This window comes from Tupaia chinensis, unplaced genomic scaffold (genome assembly GCF_000334495.1).
Source record: "Tupaia chinensis unplaced genomic scaffold, TupChi_1.0 Scaffold000658_2, whole genome shotgun sequence".
Classification (NCBI taxonomy): Eukaryota; Metazoa; Chordata; class Mammalia; order Scandentia; family Tupaiidae; genus Tupaia; species Tupaia belangeri.
In genome coordinates, this window is record NW_006160180.1 from 1,237,905 (window position 1) to 1,260,228 (window position 22,324).

Here is a 22,324-nt window from a genome sequence, read left to right on the forward strand (position 1 = left end):
TGACCAGAGAAGGAAAAATTGACCAGAGAATAAAAGAGAGAGGGAAAGTGAGAAAACAAGTCACTATGTCTGGGACTCGAATCATGGTCAGCCATGTGGCAGTCCAGTGCCTTAACCACCACACCACCAGCTGACCCATGAAAGATTCTTAAGGATACTTTCTTATCTCACAAAACATTCATTACAAGTTAAACAAGAGAAATAGAAATAATATTTCACAAAATTCCCCAAGTCTTATCTTGTAACTAAGGAACTTTCAAGACCTTTTTGTGTCATATTTGTTCTAAGAATTGGAGATTTATATTAAATAAAAGCACGCACTGCCTTTTGGAAGTGGGAACATTCCACATCCCCAGAAGAAACCTGTATGTTTTACAGTTGATAGGAAACGAAGCGCTGCCAAGCAGTGAACTAATGAATTAGAATTTGGCAGCTTGCCATGCCTGATACAATTTAGTTCAAATTTATGAAATCTACTGCTTCCAGAAATCCACTTGTGCCCAAGGCCTCTCTGTACCTTTCAGAGTAAAAAGCCTGACGTCGCTAGACCTCTGATTTTACCATATTGATGAAGAAAAAATTGCAAACAACATATTTTCCTAACCCAGATCTCTTGAACATTTCTTCAATTTTGCAACAACAGCCAATCAGTTAAAATCAGCATCTTGTTGGAAGATAACAGAATATTTTGAAATCTCTGATTAAATCAAATCCCCGTAGACATGACAATCCTAAGCATCTCGAGAAAATGTCTACAGCCTCAAAATGATTGATGCTCTTGTGGCAAGGAAGGAATATCAGTTCTGTTCAAAGTCATGTTGTCTCTTTACATTCTTAAAATAAAATAGTACTTTTTTTCCTGTCTCTGTTTGTTTGTTTGTTTGTTTGGGGTTCTTTGTTTTGTTTTGTTTTGTGTGTGTGTGTGTGTGTGTGTGTGTGTGTGTGTTGCCAAATAAGAGGAAAAGAATGAAGTCTCCCTTTTATGAATCTGAAGAAAGTATCATTATTAGTACTATTTTAAAACTCATTGTTTTGGCAAGGGAGAAACCTTTGAAATTATAGTCAAGTATTAGAGAGAGAGGACCAGCAGTTAGCATAATGGCTATGTCACTGGACTCCCTTTGGCGACTGCAGTTCACGTCCCGGACCCGGTGGCTTAAAACTCACGCCGGGCACATGTGCGTGTGTGCCCAAGATCCCGATAGGAGAATGGAGGAGAAGGGATTGCAGCGTGGCCATCCCCCCTGGGGGGTGATTTCTCGCTTTCTATCTCTCTGTCTGTCTGGCGAGCACACGTGCCCTATAGCAAAAACCTCTCCAAAAAAAAAAAAAAGAAGAATGAGGAAGTTGAGAAAGTTTTTACATTTATAATGCCTAGGACAAATAGAAAAATAGGATAATGATTCAAATGAGGCTTGGACCTCATAAATGCAATGTCTTCTCAAATACATGTAGGGGAGCCAGGCAGTGGTGCAAGGTAACACACCTGAACTCCCATGGAAAAGGTCCTGAGCTCAAGGCCGGGAACTCCTCTGAGCACATCAGGCATGCGTGTGTATCTGTGAGAATACCTGGCTCTCACTGGGAGTGGACTGTAGTGTGACGACTCCATGGAAGGTGAGTCTCTCTCCCTTCTTCTGGCGTGGAATACTTCAATAAGTGTTAAAGAATGCTCACAGGATGATGTCTCTTCCTGTCTAAGTGGATGCCAACCCTCCTCAGTACAGTGCTAGAGATGCTTCTCCAGATTGCTTAATTGCCCCCACCTGGACCTGCATCTGGGCCTTCTCAGCCCTGACATATGGGCCCTCTTCCTTCTCCTGTTGCCCTGCTTGCCCTGGGCTCCCTGTATCGCCTTAGGACCCAATCTACCCTCGCGCTGTTTAATTTCCTCTCAGGCAGTATTAGTTTTCCCTTCCACAATATTTGTTTAAAAAATATTGTTTAGTGCTTCCTGTAACACACTTAATACCTTGTGTAGACATATTTTCAGTTTGTCAGATCTGGAGCTTCTCACCTATTAAAATGGTGTCATTTGCATCTTTGTGTCCTTTGAAATGCCTTCCACATTAAGGGCATTCCATATATGTTGACAGAAGTCACACAATTTAGCAAGTTTTTGAAAAAAAAAAAATATATACTAAAAAAACCCTGTAATATCTCCCCCTTTTTTTTCACCCAGAGATTTCTTATATGATGCTTTTATCTGCAGTTTCTCGAGGTTTACCGTTTGCTGAAATAATACATTTACAGTCTAATAGGCACTGATGAAAAATTTAGCTCACCCTGAAATAACTGAATCGCCAAAGGAAATCATTTTGTATGAATGACAAAAGCAATACCAGTCTCATTTGGCCTTGTGACCTTAGAATTAAAAAGACACACAATGAACACACACATATTCTTTGGCGCCTTGCTCAAGGCACATATTGTTTCATGCAACTAATTTAAAGAGAAATGGTGCATTGAGTTGAAAACTAACAGAAGAGGAAAAAATAAACATTTAAAACGGCAAAAATTACTTTTCATATAAAACAGAAAGTACAAATGTACATCATAATCAACCACCAGCTTAGAACAGGTAAGAAAGAGATGGCATTTTATTTTGTATAGTTTTTTTTTCTTAGAGAGTTTCTGCAATAGGGTGCATATTCTCTCCAAAGAGATAGAGAGAGATGGAGAGATGGCAAGAAATCACCCCTCCAAGGGGTGATGGCCACACTGCAATTCCTTCTCTTCCATTCTCCTCTCAAGTTTTGGGCACACATGCACATACACGTGGTGTGTTTTAAGTCACAGGTTTGGGACTCAAACCACTGTGACTACATGGGAGTCCACCGACATAATCGCTTCACCATCTGCTGTCCCTCTATATTCATTTTTTAATCTCAATTTTATTACATTCAATTAATGCATATCTTTTTTCAAAGAGTTTTATTTTCTTTCCTTTTTTTAGGCAGAGTTTTGCTAGGACTTGATCCTCCTGTCTCATGCTCTACAGGAACTGAGAATATGCCCACACACCATCAGAGCCTCAGTGTGATGCCTAGGCTGGCCATGAACTCACTATTCTTCCTCAGCCTCCTGAGTCATGGACTGTAGCTGTTACAGATGTACATCAACACACCTGGCTTTTTAATATATATATGTATATAGTTACATAGCGTATATACGCAAATATATGCATGTATATGTTTATTTCTTCCATGAGCAAGAGAGAGACAGAGAGAAAATAAACCTCTAACAGGTTCTCGATGCCATGATGCATCCCCAGAGTTCAGCTATCCAAGGATCTTAAGCAAGTGGGTGTCTAGTGTACTCAGGTAGGTCTCTAGTCCTGAGCTAGGAAACCACTCTCATGTGGGATCACCTTGCACACCATCATGAGTTCCAGCTGCACCACACCTGTCCCTCTCATAGGTAGACTTCAGAATTGGTCAGTAATTGAACTCAGGCCTTCCAAGTAGGCCTTAACCTGTGGAGATGTAGTGTCTACCCACACATACCACTGTGGCTGGGACGCAAGTGTTCTACCTTCCAGACAGACACTTTACAATTTTGTACTTTGACATCCCATCCCAGCTCATCAGATATTTTATAATTTTTCACTAGCTTGCCTTTGAAACCTTATATTGGTTATTTTTCAGAAGCAAGCTAAAATTCTCATCTGGAACTCAATATCAGAGGTCAACAAGCTTCAGTAACTCCAGTATCATCTCTAAATCTTTCAAGTTTTTCAGAGATTGTTCGATGCACCCAGCTTTTCTAATATATTAAAATTCATTAAAAGGCTTTGGTTTAGTGATTATTTGGTATTACTGTCTCAGAGACTAAAGCACTCCTAACCATGGGAAGATTTCCAAATGGGAAGGAGAGATGTAGAAAACAAAGTTCATCTATGGTGAAATTAGATCATAATTGTAATTATCAAACTTATAGAAAATGAGTATTTTTTTATTTTTTATAAGAATGGAGTGTACTGTAGATGCTTGTGTCCCATGACATGAGTTTTCTTTTAAAGTCATTCTCTCTTTAAATCCCAGAGTTGGTCTCCTTTTTCCCTTTGTATTTGCTGAGGAATTACTCACTGTTGACAGAAGCTAGATATCCTAAAGGAAATATCCAGAATATAAGAACTATACAAAGAAGAGTAAAGCATTTGGCTCACTCTGAAATAACCAACAAAAACAAGTTGTATTGTGGGCATGAAAAAATTAAAAAAAAAAAAAGCAACATCAATCTCATCTGGCTTTTGCTAAGATGCCTAAATTCTACTCATACCTTAGAACTTGATTCAGAGCCTAACACAATGAGCAAACCTATGCTTACTTTGGAGAACTAGGCTTGTTCTTCTTGCCTGGTGCATTCATTTCCCTGATTCTCATGTGGCTGGTCATTTTCAGGTTTTTCTTTTTTTCCCCCACTCTTCAATTAATTTATTTTACATCATTCACTGTAGATCAATGAGCATACAACATGAGGTTTCACATCCAGAATACACTGTATACTGGCTCAATCAAAGCTATGACCCTACATGTTATCTTCAACAAATAATTTTCCATTTCTTATTTCATAAATATTTCACTTCCTTTTGTTCCCCCCCCCCGATTCCTTCCCTCTCATCTTCTTCCATTTTCCACCTTCCTCCACACTGTCTCTGGTATCCACAGATTATTTCCATGTTTTTTTTTTTTTCATGTTTAATTATTCACAAAGATCTTAGTTACACTAAATACTTTTAATAGTAAGTGCAGATGATATAAACATATCTATGGACACATGTCTAACCTCAGAAATAGAACTCCATGAATAGGATGAACACTCTATAAAGTAGCACCTAGCTGGGACTATAAAGCTTACTTGGGCCATTAGTAGGTATTTACTTATTGTTTGTTTATGGGTCATTAGTAGGTATTTACTTATTGTTTGTTTATTTTTTATGTGTATATTTATCTTCTATTTCAAGAAAATAATTTTTAACTTTAATAAATCAACATCAAGAAATGTTAAGAAAAATTTAAGACTTAAAGCAGGAAAAAGATTAGGATTCTGTTCAAACAGTAGGTAAATACTTAAAACTCAAAAAACAGTTATGGACAAAGCTAAAATCTAGTAACGAGTGCATTGTAATTTTCTTCTGAAACATTTTGTTCTCTCCTCATTACCCTTTTTACTAAAGAGGGAATTAAAAAAAAAAAGAAAAGAAAAGAAAAGAAAGGAAAAGGAAAAAGAGAAAGAAAAAGAAAAAGAATCCCAAAACTCAAATAAAAAAAAAAAAAAAAAAAAATTGGTTTCAATTTGGTCTATTATTTGCACAAATCCCCATAAGAATATTCATTGATTTGGTTGGCTTTACTGGAACTTTTTAGAAGGAACTTCAGATTAGACTCTTTAAAAAGCCTCCCCAGGCTACTGAGCCAAGTCAGGGATTCACCATCTGACTGTGCCTTCAAGTACATGTACTTGAGAATTTTTGGGTCCGTCAGGAAGTGACATTCTTTACTTACCTGCCAGGCAAAACTCTTTATGGTACCAGGCAATCTTTCCAAGAGCTTCTGTTGGCTTTCTTGAGATCTACCTTAGTTCCTTAATTTCCTAGGCATACCTCCAGAATACGACATTCCAGTCAAGGCCCAATTTCATCCTTTAGAACCCTGCTCAAATATACCTCTATGAGTATTAGCCAATATGGTATACATAACACATCCCCTTGTCTGTCATGCTAACACTTTTTCTCAGAGTATTTAACATTGGTTGTTAAATAATCATACTATTTTCTGTGTATTTATTTTGATTCATAAAATAAGTTTCTTATTTCTCCTGTTACACTCTGAATCTCTGGCACCTCTATCAATGCCTAACATATACTGACTAAACGAAATTGATTGAAGGATTGGTTAAATACACTTCTTCCTGAGTATTAATATATTTTAACTGCCTCTTACTTTATATTTCTTTTTTTTTTTTTCCAACACTTTTGCACTGATCTCAGCCAGGCCACTTATCACTATTGAGACTTAGGTAATTTAAAAGTCTCCTCTATTTATCATTTAAAATTTTTTTGACAGCTATGTTTTCTTTGATTCATTTTTGAAACATTCTTGCCTTTAAGACATACCAACTGCTCAAATAATATCACTTCATATAATGTAAATATGATGTAAATTACATTAGTGGCAAGTTAAAGAATTACCATTTCCCTTTTATTCACCAGCTTAAAAATGGTCAGCTTTCTAAGAGTCTGTGAAATGCTGTATATGTAATTACAGTACTGGCCACACTTGGGTAAACTCTATTGACTCACAGACCATGTAAAAGTAAACACCTGTAACAACAACAAAACATCTCCTTTGTTGAATATAAAGTAGATTGGAAATAAAATTTGCCATGTGAGTTCATCAAACAGGAATACCTGCAAGTGAAGGATATAGCAATGCAATTGTGAATGTGGTCAATTTTCAGCCAATATATTTATTAAATACATTTTTCAGGTGATTGGAAGGGCCTTTGGTGGACGGCAACCTTAAATCTAACACACAAAGAGACACAGATTTTTTTGAGAAGTTGGAAAGTTTAGTTTGAAACCTTAATGGGCATCATCATTTCTTCATTGCCAACATAATTCTCTCAGTCTGGCCTCTGGCAGGGAAATAAGACAAGTCTCACTGCAACCTGGGGGTTGACATTAATTAAAAACTGAAAATCATAAAGCATCTGTGGTGAGTTTAGATGCCAAATGAGATGAAGCGATTTTCAAAGTAAACTTCTTACAAAGGTAACTGAATGTCAGAATCCTACATGACTTTTTTTCTAAAATAATAATCGTTAAAATACCTTTGTTTAGTACATCATATACCAACTCCTATAAATTACATTGTGGGTATTACTAGATCTTTCAGTATTCCTGAGAGAGAAATTATAAGGAGATAGGTTTCAGTGCTTACGTTAGACGCAAAAAAGTAAATATATTTGCTTCCTCCTTTTGCTTCATCCAACATAGAAAAATAGAAGAAATATCATTGTAGCTGTCCTTGGGTGGAGATTTTTATATCTCATAAACTGTTCAAACTAGAAGTGCTAACTCTCAGCTTTGTTTTTTTTTTTTCTATTGATGGTTGGAAATCCCAAAGCATTCATATTACTATTGTCTGAATGTTTTAATTCTCCCCAAATTAATTTGTTGAAACCTAACCTACCAATTGGCTAGTATTTGAAGGTGGAGTCTCTGGGAGTTAATTGTGTCATGAGGATGGGTGCTTCATGAGTGGGATTAGTGCCCTTATACGAATAAACAATTAAGCATTTCTCTCTCTCTGAAGAGAGTAAAACTTCTTAAATTTACAGTTTATCTAAACATGTTCATTAAAATTTTTAAGACATCTGGAGAAATAACTAAAGGGGCAGGTGGTGAATAATTTTTTGGCTTAAGAAGTAGCAACATATCTTCGTAAAGAATTGATTCATTCACAATTGACTCTAAGAAACAAATGTACCTGACGTCGAAAAGAATGTAGTAATTAGTATAAAGAAATATATTACTGTAATAAAGAAGTGACTAAATTAGTAAGCCAAAATCATTTCTCTTTTAAAGAAAGGAGCTTTTATCTGATTTCTTCTCCCCTCTTTTTTGAATGATCATTATCATAATAATTATTATTTTGAATAGTTGTTGGGACAGGAAGGGCTTATTTGTGATTGTGCAAAAGAACAAGCTCCTGATATGAATTTGTGAACATTTTGAAGAGCCAGCTCAGATGAGCATCGCTGCCATCTGGGAAATTTGGACTCCTGAATTTTTGTGATTTCTTTCTTTTCCGCCTTATAGATTTTGAGCGAACAAGTTATCATTTACAATGACAATAAAAATGCAACAATGCAATACTAATACTCCCAAAAACTAAAAGTTTCCTTTCCTACAATGTTCATTTTGATTAAAAATTCAGGCTTGACCAACTGGTGGCATGGTGACGAAGGCAGTTGCATACACACGGCCAGCTATGTAGTTGGAGCCCCAGACCCAATGGCTTGAAAAACACACTGGGTGCATGTGGCAGGGGTATCCAAAAATCCTGAAAAGAAGGAGAAATGGAGCAGAGGGGCCATCCTCCATTGTTGGAGGGAAGGGCTTCTCTCACTCTTATAGCATATAATTTAGTTTTGTAGCATATAATCTGATTTGGAGGATAATTTAAATACCATGATTCAAGACAATGTTAAAGTCGTCTTACTCTTTCTGCCATTTTCTTTATTTCTTTTTAAGGTGAGCTTGCCAGAGGCAGAGAGACAAGAAGAGGGGAAGTGAGAAATCATCCCCCAGCAGTGATGGTTACTCAGTAATCCCTTCTATTCCACTCTCTTGGGTGGTTTGGGCACACATGCACATACGTGACATAATTTTTAAGCCACTGGGTTTGGAACTTGAACTGTGCTCAGTCATGTGGGAGTCCACTACCCTAACCACTACAAAACTTGCTGGTTCCCTCTGACATTATCTTTTTTATCGGATATAAATTGGCATTTCATTTGAATGAGCAACTGAAATGTCATGAGTCACAAGAATCATTTAGGACTCTTTTCTTGAGACAGAGATATTTGCTATAGGGTGTATGTACTTGCTGGAGAGACAGAGAGAAGAGAAATCAAAAGCTCACCTCTCCCCCCACCCCAAGGGTATAGTCACACCACAACCCCTTCTCCTCCTCCCAAGATCCTCCTCCCAGAATCTTGGGCACACACACACACATGCCTAGCACGAGTTCCAGGCCACCCTTTGGAGACTCAGCTGTGGCCAACCATGTGGGAGTCCAGCTCATTAACCACTTTGCCCCCTGCTGGCTCATAGGATTCCCTCTAAAGAGAGGTTATTTCTACTCATAGAAGTCAAAGAGGATCATTTTTCCTACTGGGTGACTGAGTCTGGATGACTTCAGGCAGTATTTAGTACAATTGAATTCTCACACCCTTTGAATTAATATGATTAGGAGCTAGTTTGTGGAACAGTCAGACAATGTTCCTCGTCACTTAGATACTGTAAGCATGTGTGAAATCCAAGTACCATGGGAAAGTGTATTTGAATTTCAGATCATCTATCTGGATCAACAGTGGTAAACGAGGTAGGTAGAGATTCTCAGAAGTACTTTTCTAGGGTGCTTTTCATCACACTTTCAGATCACAGTCCAACTGATGAACTAAAATGATGTAATAATCTGCGTATCTGCAGGAAACCATTTCTAATCCCCTTCTGGATTGCAGAATTGGTAGACAATTCTCTCTAATTTTGCTTCAGCTATAAATTTCTGTTCAAATACAAGGAAACAAACCATATGCAAACAGACAAACCTCGCAGTTAATGAAAGGCCTCCGTGAGGCTGCCGTCAATGACAGTATAATCTGTGTTCATAAATAATGGTGTGGCCTCGGAAGGCGATAGGGCAGTGATGAATTATTCAGGAGGTCGACTTTGCTGCTGTACAACTACATCCGTGCTTAAAGCTCTTCAGTGACAGAAACACCTGGCTTAGCACCTTCTCACTCCAGCCTCCTCTGAATAGCTAAATCTCTTTCTTTCTTTTCATTGTGAATGCCATTTATCCACAGAGCCCAAGGCTCTTACAGCTTATCGGAGGGTAGGCTCCAAAGAAAGCCACTGAACTCCAAGAGAAGTGTCTTTCTGCAGGTCACAGACCCACATGCATAACTCTTACTTAAGTCAGGGAACTGTTGACTGTCGAAGGTACCACTGACAATGCATAGATCAAAACCTGATAAACTCTTTAATTTCTTGGGGCTGTCAAGCAGAGTTAATGTGAAGAGGGTGAGGAAAATTAGTAGATAATAAGGAAGAGTTATAAAAAAGGAGACTATTTCCTCTTGCCAAGTATCTATAATTTGAGCCTCTTCCCATTAGTCCCACAACAAGAGATGTTATAATAATAGCAACACCACAGTTCTTCCTAGGACCAGAAAGAGTTTCGCCCTTCTCTGGACTTACTGAAGTGATTAGCTGTGATGTATATGCAATCAACAGGGCTTGGGGATAGAAGAGGGTCAACACTTACTAGCTAGCCTGATCCACAGTCTAAGCACTTTGTTCAAGTCCTTCTGAAATGACCCTCAGAAAAGAGTATTTGCCACATCTTCTGGGAAGCAATTATAAAGCCAATAATTTTTAGTGTTATTAATTTTTCATGTTTGGACTGAATTTTCCTTTGGTTTAGTCCACCCACGTATTAATGCTTATTGGCCTAGATTGCTATCCTAAATAATGTACGTGTGCACAAAACTAATATTTGTAGATGACAATATTGGATGAGATGGGAGGAGAGGTCAGTTTCTATCTGGAATTACTATTGTAATTTCTCCTTAAATATAAGTATTTAAGAATCTGTTACCTTTTAAAGAAGCTGGCTCTCTGAAAACTTGTCTCTACAACTTCAGTTTCAAAATGTTGGTCGACTGAAGTGGACTAGATCTAGTCTCTTAGAATTTCAGCATAAAATAGTTTTTACACAATTTCATCTTTTATGCCACATGCTGCATACCAGAAGCGGTGCTCGCTTCCACTTGCTGGACTCCTAACTCACAGAACAACCATCAAAAGCCTTTCCTATCCGATCACTAGAAGAAATTCTTCACAGAAGGTCAGCAGTTTTTGACCTAGTTCCTGGCCCGCAGGAGTCTGCATCAGAAAATAAAATTGGCCATACTTCAATGCCCTCTTTTAAAACTCCCGAGTGAGTGGAGAAGATAAGGTGCTTCAGAGTCTTTAACATCTTTCTCAACATCAGAAAGAAAGGAAAACTGATGGAGTACCCCCTTAGACATTACTACTGCAGTAATAATGTATTCAGAAAAAAAAAAAAAAAAAAAAAAAAAAAAAAAAAAAGAGAGATAACTCTTGAATATACAACTGCCTGCACTGTTCTCAACTAAAAATATAACACTTTGGTTTTAAGTCGTTTAAACAGAAAAGTCTTTTTTTAAGTATGTCATTAAATTTAGTAGAGAGATTTAGAAAAGTACCAAGGAAATATGAGCAAAATCATGTATGTACTTTCACAGTCCTTTATAACCATTCAGCTCTTCCCCATTTAGACCCCGATGCTCAGTAGCCAGGACAATTAATTAGTTACCTTATATAGATAGTAACACTTTCTAATTTGGCTTGTAAAACCAGAAAAGTAACCAACTCAGCTTTTGCAATTTGGTTACTGTAGCAACTCCATGTGCATGAATGAAAATCCAAGTTAACAAATACAAAGTAGCACACACTGATCTTATCCTGCCCTGATAAATAAGATGGTGGAACTAAAAACAACTGCTTTCAGTTAAAATTGCACCAATTGTTCATAAATGTATCGTTGCTTAGCAGAAATAAACCAAGCTACTCTCAGATATAACATGAATTAAAGAAAATATCTATAAACACACACTTAGGAAAAAATCATATATAGGTTCTTGAACAGTGCTTTCAGGAGACAGATCCATTATTTTTTTTTCCCATGGTCAAACACAGTTATTAAAATTATCAACAATATGTGCTCTAACTTTACAATCGCGAATTTGCATCTTTGTCATTATAGTCCAACCATTTAAAATTTCAGAATTGGTTTTCTTTGACAAGGTTGCATCAAAAGCATTAAACTCCCTAATTTAAAATCTTTTTCTTTATTTTCTTTCTTTCTTTATTTATTTACCAGAGAGACAGAAAGACAGTGAGAGGAGAAGTGAGAAATTGCCCCCTGGGGACGATGGTCACAATGCAATCCCTTCTTCTCCATTCTCTTCTCTGGATTTTGGGCATGCACACATGCACACACACACCGCAAGATTTTCAAGCCGCCAGGTCTGGGACTCAAACTAGGGTCGGCCATGTGGGAGTCCAGGGCTTTAACCACTATGCTAACTGCTGGCCATCAAATCACTTTTAATACCTCATTTTTATCTCGTAGGAAGGCAATCAGACAGTAATACAATTTCTGGTTTAGATTATTCTTATGCCATAGCAGACAAGAAAAAAATTATATTTTAATTTTTGTATTTTTTTAGAGGTTTTTGCTATAGGGCATGTGCACTCACCAGAAAGACAGAGAGACAGAGACACAGAAAGTGAGAAATCACCCCCTAGGGGGGATGGCCACAAAGCCATCCCTTCTTCTCCATTCTCCTCTTGGGATCTTGGGCACGCATGCACACGTGCCTGGCGTGAGTTTAAGCCACTGGGTCTGGGACTCGAACTGTGGTCAACTACATTGGAGTCAAGCGACATAGCCATTATGCTAACTGCTGGACACTATTTTTTGTATTTTTTAAAAAAGCTTAATTTTAATAACAAAACTTGCTTCATCAAGTAACTGAATTTAAACACTGCAAAATGCTTCACAAGATATATCATCGCTTATAACTTTATATCAAGATGTCCAAAGTGTAAAATTTTGTAAGTAAGAATCAGTGACTTATATGGGTTTTCTGCTTATAAGAGTGCTATGGTTTGAATGCATTCCCTCAAAATCCATGTTTTGAAATTTGGTTTTACTGAGAAGATATTAAGGGGGTGGAACTTCACCTGACTATGGTATTAAGAGGTAAAGCTTTTGGGAAGATACTAAATAGAGTCATCAGGTTTGGGCCTCCATGACTGAAGCTTGGTGGATCTATGAGGAAAGGGAATGAGACAGACATGGACACAGGCAAGTTCCCTCTATGTGATGTTCTGCATTGCCTTGGAACTCTGCCTAGAGCCTTCATCAAGAACATCCTCATCAAAAGCACCTCGGGCGGGGAACCAGCAGTTAGCGTAATGGCTATGTCGCTGGACTCCCACGTAGTCGGACGTAGTCGACCGCGGTTCGTGTCCCGGACCCGGTGGCTTAAAACTCACGCCGGGCGCGTGTGCGTGCGTGCCCAAGATCCCAAGAGGAGAATGGAGGAGAAGGGATTGCGGTGTGGCCATCCCCCCTGGGGGGTGATTTCTCGCTTTCTGTCTCTATGTCTCTCTCTGTCTGTCTGGCGAGCGCACGCGCCCTACAGTGAAAATCTCTCCAAAAAAAAAAAAAAAAAAGCACCTCGGGCCTATGAAACCACGAGCTAAGAAAACCTGTTCTTTTTTTTTTTTTTCTTCTTTTTTTTCCTGAGAACTTTTTGCTATAGTGTGCATGCACTCACCAGAAAGACAAAGAGAGACAGAAAGCGAGAAATCATCCCCCAGGTGGGATGGTCACGCCGCAATCCCTTCTCCTCCATTCTCTTCTCAGGATCTTGGACACGCACGCACAAGTGCCTGGCGTGTGTTTAAGTCACCGGGTCTGGGACTCGAACTGCAGTTGACTACATGGGAATCCAGTGACATAGTCATTATGCCAACTGATGGTCCCACAAACCTCTGTTCTTTATAAATTATCCAGTGTGGAATTCATCTGTTAGCAGCAATAAACCAAACTGAAGCCATCAGGAAAACAATTAAGAAATGTAATACAAATGTATGTATTAGTGATCTGAAAAAACACCACCATAATAGTGAGGAAAATGACAGCTTTCAGGAATTTTGAAGTAAAAGATAAAAGGGATCTTGAAGGTTGTGAAAGGAAAGAAAAATGACAGAATATTTTTTGCTTACTTATTTATAAAAAGTAGTCAAAAGATTAGAGGATTTCATTTTTAAAAAGTTATTAATCCATCTAACATAATCATGTTTTGATATCATCTTTATCAAATCCTCTTTATTAGATATTTATCGTCTTTATCAAATTCACATGCATTTATTTGCACATCACGCAGTTACAATGCATCTCCAAGTTAATTTTCTGCTGTTCTAAGTTTATGTATATTTTTATTTTAGCATTTCCTCTCCTTTTAAATAACAAAGATATCTATTTAAGGTAAATTTTAAGTTTTATATGCTAAACATATTTTAGAATTTAAAATATTTTAAGAATTTTAATATAAAAACTAAAAAATTAGCAGAAGTATTGAGAAGAATGTAAGGGCCAACAGGAGGCGCAGGAGTTGAGGCACTGGACTCTCAAAACGGCCAACCACGGTCTGAGTCTCTGACCTCCTGGGTTATTTTCTCACTTTCTGTTTCTCTCTGGTGAGTGTATGTGCCCTATAGCAAATTTAAAAGAATAATAATAATAAAATAAATTAAATAAAATTCAAAAAAAAGAAGAATATAACACCTGACTCTAGCCTTCTGATGTACTGAAAATACTCACACTACGCTTCCTAGCTGCCTGTCCTCTGCCCTGGTTACATTTCCACTGTACTGTGGGCATTGCTTCTTTTCATTTCAGGCCTTTGAGAAGATTGCTCTTCACACAGCCGTCTTGGTCTCATCATTCTCTTCTCAGACTATTTCTGAACTCCTCAGACATTTCCTGATCTCACACATGTAAACCTTGGCCCTTTTGCCTCCCCCCACCTGCCCAATCACTTTTTATCCTATCCTTCTGTTTTATGTTCCAATAGCCCTAACCCTATGGAAATGGTCTTAAAATTAGCTTACCTATTGACTATTCATTATATATTATCTATTAATTTACCTATTGAGCTCTACAAAAGCTCCAGCAGGAGACAGACCTCGACTACAGTCTCTGCAGCATCTGCAGCAGGGCCCTTCCTAGCACCGTGTATGCACTTGTGTGTTGAAGAACGATAAATGGGGCCAGCTTTGTAAAGCAGTTGTTTAGAGCTCTGCGCTAGGATGTAGCTCCCACATGGTTGACCATGATTAAATTCCAGCCCTGGTGGCTGGAAAATGACCCTGGATATGTGTGTCGGTGTGCCCAGAATCCTGACAGGATGGAGAAAGGGAGGAAGGAAGATTGTGGCATAACCGTGACCCACCAGGGAATGCTTTTTCTCTCCTTCTCTCTCTTAGGCAATTGCACCTTTAAACAATTAAATAAATAAATAGAAGAAAGAATGAAGTGGCAGTTCCAAAAAACTTTAAAAATGAAACAAGGTAATATATGTAGAAATAAATGAATAAAAATGTAGACTCATGCAGTCCTGCTACTCATAAATAAAACCCGTTCGTTCTTCCAGTGGTATTTATTTCTCTCACTTTACTTTTTTACTGGTGGATTATGGTGATAAATAAGAAGAGCTAGAACTTATTGTTAATGAATATTGTTTAGTAATCTAAATTTAAAAATAGTCTTAAGTTTATCTACTTGTTTCTTCTATGAGAAACAAATGGAGAGAGAGAGAATAAGAGAGAGAGAGAGAAACCACTTCCAACCAAATTCTCCTATCGTGACCCACCTCCATCTCAGCCAGTCCCAATCACTGGCACATGTATGTGTGTGCATGCTCAGGGAGGTCTTGGACCATGAACTCAGTATGTTTCCCATGTGAATCCAATTGTCTTACTGCTATGCCACCACCAAGTCAGACTCTTGAACCACACAGTTGGTCATGTGGGATCCAACTCCTTAACCTCCATGCCATCTGCTGTCCCCTAAGAGAACATTTTTGTATTATTTTGGTTATTTTCTTTTTTTTCTCTTTCTTTCTTTCTTTCTTTCTTTTTTTTTGGAGAGGTTTTTGCTATAGGGTGCATACACTTGCCAGACAGACAGACAGAGAGACAGAAAGCGAGAAATTATCCCCCGGGGGGATGATCATGCCACAATCCCTTCTCCTCCATTCTCCTCTCGGGATCTTGGGCACGCACACACACACGCCCAGCATGAGTTTTAAGCCACCGGGTCCAGAACTCAAACAGCGGTCGACTACATGGGAGTTCAACCACATAGCCATTACGCTAACTGCTGGTCCCTATCTTGGTTATTATCTCATTGCCACCAGGAAAAATAAAATTAAAAAAAGTTATTTAATTTATATTGCTAACAGCACTTTATGAGATTGTCTGCTTTTTGGAACTTATATCAATTTTGGGTATTGTTTTTACCAGTTGGATAGGCATGAATTATTATCTTATTTTGGAAATATAAGTTTATTTCCTTATAAATTGTTTAAGAAAAGTTTTTAAGACACATTTGTATTTTTGTTAGTATAATAAATCATATTTGAATGACTGTTTTGCTAATTGATAATTACTTCTTAACAGATTATCATGCTCTATAAATTAGAAGCTATATAACCCAACCCATTCTATAGACTCAAAGTTCATGAGTAATGATTTACCCACCTTTAGAGCAATGTTATTCATATGGCTTTCTAAATCAGACTTTTTCTTGATTTAGAAAGATATGTTGTGGAGTCAGTTTGCCAATGTTTAAGACCATGGCTTTGCAGTGAATCCTTCAATTACCCATCAGTATGTCCTCCACTGACCACTCCACATAAACCAATTTTCACATCGACCATAATCCCCTAACTTCTTAATTTGCTTTATTTGGCTTGGATGCCTTCACGAACCCCTTACCTAAAATATATTGTCACGTGTCTTTCTTTTCTATTAGATGTGGATAATGCCATGAAAGCAGCCTGATTTTACTACTTGATATAACCTTGAACACTTAACGTATGTGAAATCTCAGTTTCATATCATACAACATGTGGATATATGAGTATGCACCTAAACTGTGACCATTTAGTGAGCTTATGTCAATTATTTGGTTGGTACACTGCTTTTGTGTGGTAACATAATTGAGATTTTCTTTCAGATGAAAACAACTTTATCCGTTTATTTATTATTTATTTATAACTTGTTACAGGGCACATGTGCTTGCCAGAGAGACACAGAATGAAAGAGAAAGGAGGGAAAACTGAGAAAGCAGCTGCAGGGGGATGGCCATGTTACAATCCCCATTCCTCCATTCTCCATTCTCCTTTAAGGATCTTGGGCATGAATGCACACACACCCGGTGTGCTTCTCAGGCCACTGGGTCCAGGACTGGAACCGTGCCATTGACCATGTGGGATTCAGCAGCTCCAACCACCTTGTCCAAAACATTTAGTTGGTTGGCCCAAAAATGTTTATTTTACTAGACTAATAGATATTGTGGATCATTAAGAATTTTAAGTGTTTTTAATTTTTTTTTTTTTAAGTTTATGTCTTTCATGAGTGAGACAGAGAGAAACAGAAAACATCCCACCACGATCTACTCTCCCATTTTATCTATCTTGGCTCACGGACATGCATGTACCTGGCTAATTAGGGAGGTCTCTGGATATGAACCTTGAACCTTCCTGTGTAGGTTAGCCACACAGAGTTTGCATTTGCTGCACCACTATTGGACACCGATTTCTTTTTCTTTTTGTTAATATTGTTTCATTGTGTCTTTTTTATGCTAGGCTATGTGATTATAGTTTACTAAGAGAAAGTTCCTTCTGTCTGGATAAAAAAACGTACAATGTTAGAATAAAATGCCCGGCAATGAGTCCACTAAGGGTATGTGCATTGTGACTATATTTGTCTGCTTACATGAATGCAACTTATCATTATTTCTGTTATCAGGAAAATGTATCTTTTTTTTTTTTAGTAAACTAACAATGGAAAGGAAATTTGCATGACATTAATTGTCACTTAAGTTTAGAATAAACAGTGAAAAACAAAGTTTCTTAACACTGTGTCATTAATAATGACAGATTTTAACTCTGGTTTCTTGTCCTACAACAATAATTATACCAGGCATGGGTGCACATGTGTCCAAAATCCCAGGATGAGACCCGAAGAGAAGGTAATGCAGTGTGGCCACTGGGGGGTGATTTCTCCCTCTCCCTCTCACTGTCTTTGTCTCTCTTGAACTTGTCTATGACAGAATCTTTCTTTTTTTAAGAGAGATTTTTGCTACACGGCGCATGTGCTCACTGGAAAGACAGAGCAAGAGTCTTTAAAAAAAAAAAAAAAAGACCATGTGTGTTATGTGCGTTATCAGGAAAATAGTTAAGACCAGAGAATCTGGGGTCAGACAACATGAGAAGTCTTCAACAAAGTTTATGGATTCCTTATGTGTTTTATGAAAAATCTATCATGGATTTCAAATTGTTTTGCATCAAAATTAACTCAAGCTTTAATTCTATTTTCCACAAACTTTTTGTAGTACCCTTATTTAGGTTTTATTCTGCTTCTAGTACTTAATAGCTGCATGACTCTAACCAAGTGACTTAACTCTATTTCCCCTTATCTATAATTAGAAATATAGTAATTATGTGTCTTCCATAGCATGATTGTGAAGATGCAAGTACTAGTGTAAGAATCAATAAGCACCTGTTTTCAGTAAGGATGCTGTCATGTAACATGTAATTCTCTATTACATAAAGTCAAATGTACGCTTTCATCAGGAGAAAAGCCATTTTTCATCAGGCTTTCACTTTACCCTACAGAGTCTTTTGATGTGGCCTTCTAACCCATTTGCTTTAAGTCAATATCTTTACAAGTGTTGACATTCCCCTAGGGCAAGAAAATCAACATTTTGAGTCCCTTGCTTTAAATAACAGACTGAGGCCAGACTATCTTCAGCATCCATCCACTTCTAATTTAGTTCAACAGTTTTTTTGATATGCCAAAATACTAAACTTCATGTCGTCTATTAGACTTTTTGATTTTCCCTTTACTTGTGGTTGCATCATGACAGTAATCCTTTTACTATGATCTAACTTAAAGCAGATCAACTGTCTGGAGTTACAGTCATAACCCAATGCACTATCAACAGCATTAAGACTTGCATGTAGGGAAGCAGCAGTTAGTGTAATAGCTATGTCGCTGGACTCCCATGTAGTCGACCACAGTTCATGCCCCGGACCCGGTGGCTTAAATCTCACTCTGGGCGCATGTGCGTGCGTGCCCAAGATCCTGAGAGGAGAATGGAGGAGAGGGGATTGCGGCGTGACCATCCTCCCTGGGGGGGTGATTTCTCGCTTTCTGTCTCTATGTCTCTCTCTGTTTGTCTGGTGAGCGCACGTGCCCTATAGCGAAAACCTCTCCAAAAAAAAAAAAAAAAACTCGCATGTAAAGGGAATTAGAGCTACCTTATCTGGAAACCACGATTTTCCTGATATATCAAGTCACAAGAGAAAAAGGATACAGAGCTGTTTTCAGAAGCTTGAGGTCATATCCCTACTATTTTATAAAGAAACAAGTTTTCTTTTCCTTTTTCTTTTCTTTTTCTTTTTCTTTTCTTTTTTTTCCTTGACAGCAATAGATAACAAAAGCTCATATTAAAAACAGCAAATACGACATACTGATAAAAGCAACTATGTTATAGACACCGTTCCAGAAATCACTCGTCATCCAAAAGCAGGTAGAAATTCATATTCACTTTTATGACAAGTTGTGACAAAACCTTTATTCTTGTACCCTTCTTCTAATGTAGGATATCTGATGTGGAAATGATTTCAATATATAATCCCTCTGCTAAGCCCTGGCACCATATCACCATCTTATATTGCTATAGTTCAGGAACATTGATTCTAAAGGCTGATACAGAATGTTCATAACCATGGGGAAATAAAGAAGGAAAAAGAGGAAATACGGAGAGTGAACTAGTTCTAAACTGAGAATACTAAACACGACTTCAGTGCCTCTACAAGGGGTAATAAAAATCCATGCGACAAATACCCACAAAAAGATTGCCAATGGTCAACCCCCATTTGATATGCATTTAAAATGTTATCTCAATCCTTAAGACATTTGAAATATCTAATCAGAAGAAGTACCACTTTCTCTAAATCCCTACAAACCTTCACTGAATGACTTTTTAGCACCTTTTAAGAAAGTATGATTAGGTTTAGTATTCATAAGGATAAGTAATGGTTCCTCTACATGTTTAGTAAATGTCAAAAAAAGAAGTTATTAATACATGTTTATTTTCTCTTCCATACACTCACATATTCACAAGATATTGCAAATTCTTTGAATTTAGAGACATTATCCTCTTCCCCTTGGTGACACTTGCAATCTTTTTTATCATCGTCAGAAACTGGTGGTTGCTTATAAATGGAGACCATAATGTTACTCATAATACAGAGAGCAGACTACTCTGACATGCAAACACGAATTAGCGGCAAGAAGTATGTGATTAGTAAGGGAAGCAAAATTGTAACATTCCAAAATCATCAAGATTTTTAAGACTTATTTTTCAATGCTTACTGTGGTATTCAGATTTAATGATAATGTTTCATTAAAAACATAAAGAATTTATACATTAGTGTGATCCAATGTTCTACTACCATAGAAAAATCTTTACATTTTTATTGTAGAAGAAAGATATGGCATAGATTTAACTCATAAAATTATTGCTCATTAAGTTTCTTTGACCTCTTTAATTAGAATTTTATAGTAGATTCTGAATTGTTTTTAATTATTGTCATTTAAATTCTTCACAAGGGACTAAAGAGATTATTTTGTAAACTAAACAATGCTTTAACTTACTCTGTAGCTATTGAAACTGCCATGTCAATGTTAACTCATATAGAATCTTAACAACCTTAGGCTATTGAGAAAAAAATCCAACAAACTGTTCATATATTTTCCTAACAAGATACTTAGGAGCTACACATTTTTATTATTAAGTTAATGAAGCTTCTTCTATTAACAATATCTTGAGAAAGAAAACTAACCTTCTTACTTCTTATTTTCCTTTTCTGTATTTTGTGTCCAATTAGTTTATTGCTGAAAGACTCACAAGGATCTCTGTTTATTTTTCTGCTATATATATCTCACTGACTGTCAAATTGCAATGCTGGCAATATATGCAGCTCCCTAAACTTCAGGAATGATTTGGATGTATATTTATACCCTTGTAGAATATCCTTTTATCATCCTATTCTTTTTAATATCACTTATTCTGTGATGTATATCTGTTATAACTCTAGTCCTTATATAATATTTATTACATAATAAGCACCTATTTACAGAATGAATGGTTGATCTCTCTGTCCAGATAATTCTTTGAGCACAAAACCTATTTTATGCTATTTACTTGTATCAGTCCTATAATATCAGGAAATAATCAGTTTGCTTTTATTTTCATGTTTTTTTTTCAAATGATTTAGTTGGTATTTGTGTTTGAATTTAATGCTTCCTTAGATAGAGTCATGTACTCCAGTGTCCAACCTTAAAGAAATGATTAACCCACATATCATGAATATGGACAATAATTGGCTGTGAACAGAGAGGAGAATTATTTTGTCAAGATATAAAAATGCATTTCACATGCAGTTACAAAACTACTTCCTGAAAGTTACTTTAAAATTGGGTATACTCTATGATAAAATAATTACTTCTAGACCAAATACAGAGAGTGGCTATCTAACAAAGATGAGAAGTATAAAGTAAGAAATACCATTTGGTGTGAGGATCCTGTGAGAGGCTGTTCCATAAGAATCAAACTTCTGCAATGTAACAATAGAATCATGTAATATAACAATAATGGGAATGCACATTAGAATATATTTAGAAATGTAAGAAGAAAGAGCCATGGAAATGATTTCAAATTTCATGTAATCATGACTCAGACAAAAAGAGTCACCATGTTCCTGGAGCTATCAAATGTTGATAATAAAAAAATATATTTCTCTTGTATTAAATATAGCACACCCAAATCTATTTACTATGAAGTAGTGCCATATTTCACTGAGAGATTTTGCTCATTTTTATTTCATTTTTTTTCAAAGTAGATTTTTTTCACAGGGAATTTTTTTTTTTTTCATTAGTTGTGTGCACTCAAATCCAAACAACATTTAAAACTCAAACTTATTGTCAGGGCATTGGAATTAAGTAAAGGCAGTCATTAATACATAAAAATTGGGGTAGAATTTTAAAATATGGGTAACCATCGACTTTTCCAGCTCAAGGTAGGGCTTAAAGGATCTATTCTCATTAACAGTAGATTCCTTTGGGGGTATTGGAATGCCACCAATAATTCTTTTTCAATTTTGGAGATGATCACATTCATCCAATATCCTATCATATTGATACTGTTTTTCTGTATGTGTTACATTGGATCTAGGAGCATTGAACCAACTATTGCTTCAAGCTACCAAGGATCCATTCAAACTCTTGGAAATTGGACCCAAATAAAATTGGAGTTGCAGTCGTTTATTTCTGGCTATATTACACTTTCATTCTTAGTATGCAATTCTACTATGTAATACCTTTAATAGTGTACTGCATAAAAACTAGATATTTAAGATAGTATCACATTTCTTCTTCAGCCTGGAAGGATATTGGTGTTGAGGCACAGTAACTGCCATGCCTCCAATGCTTTGGCAAAACCTCAGATGCATGGCCTTCTGGGTCATTGTATCTCTGAGTGTTGCAGCTTTCTATAAGTTTGCTGTGGTTGAACCAAGAAAGAAGGCATATGTAGATTTCTACAGACATTATGATTCCATGGAAGATTTTGAAGAGATG

At 36.9% G+C, this 22,324-nt stretch overlaps 1 protein-coding gene across 4 annotated transcripts in view; it reads right to left on the bottom strand.

Annotated features, from left to right (window-relative positions):
* The window catches only part of PCDH9 (protocadherin 9), a 1,049,538-nt gene that overhangs the window by 960,219 nt on the left and 66,995 nt on the right, over nt 1-22,324 (bottom strand). The window lies entirely within an intron of this gene.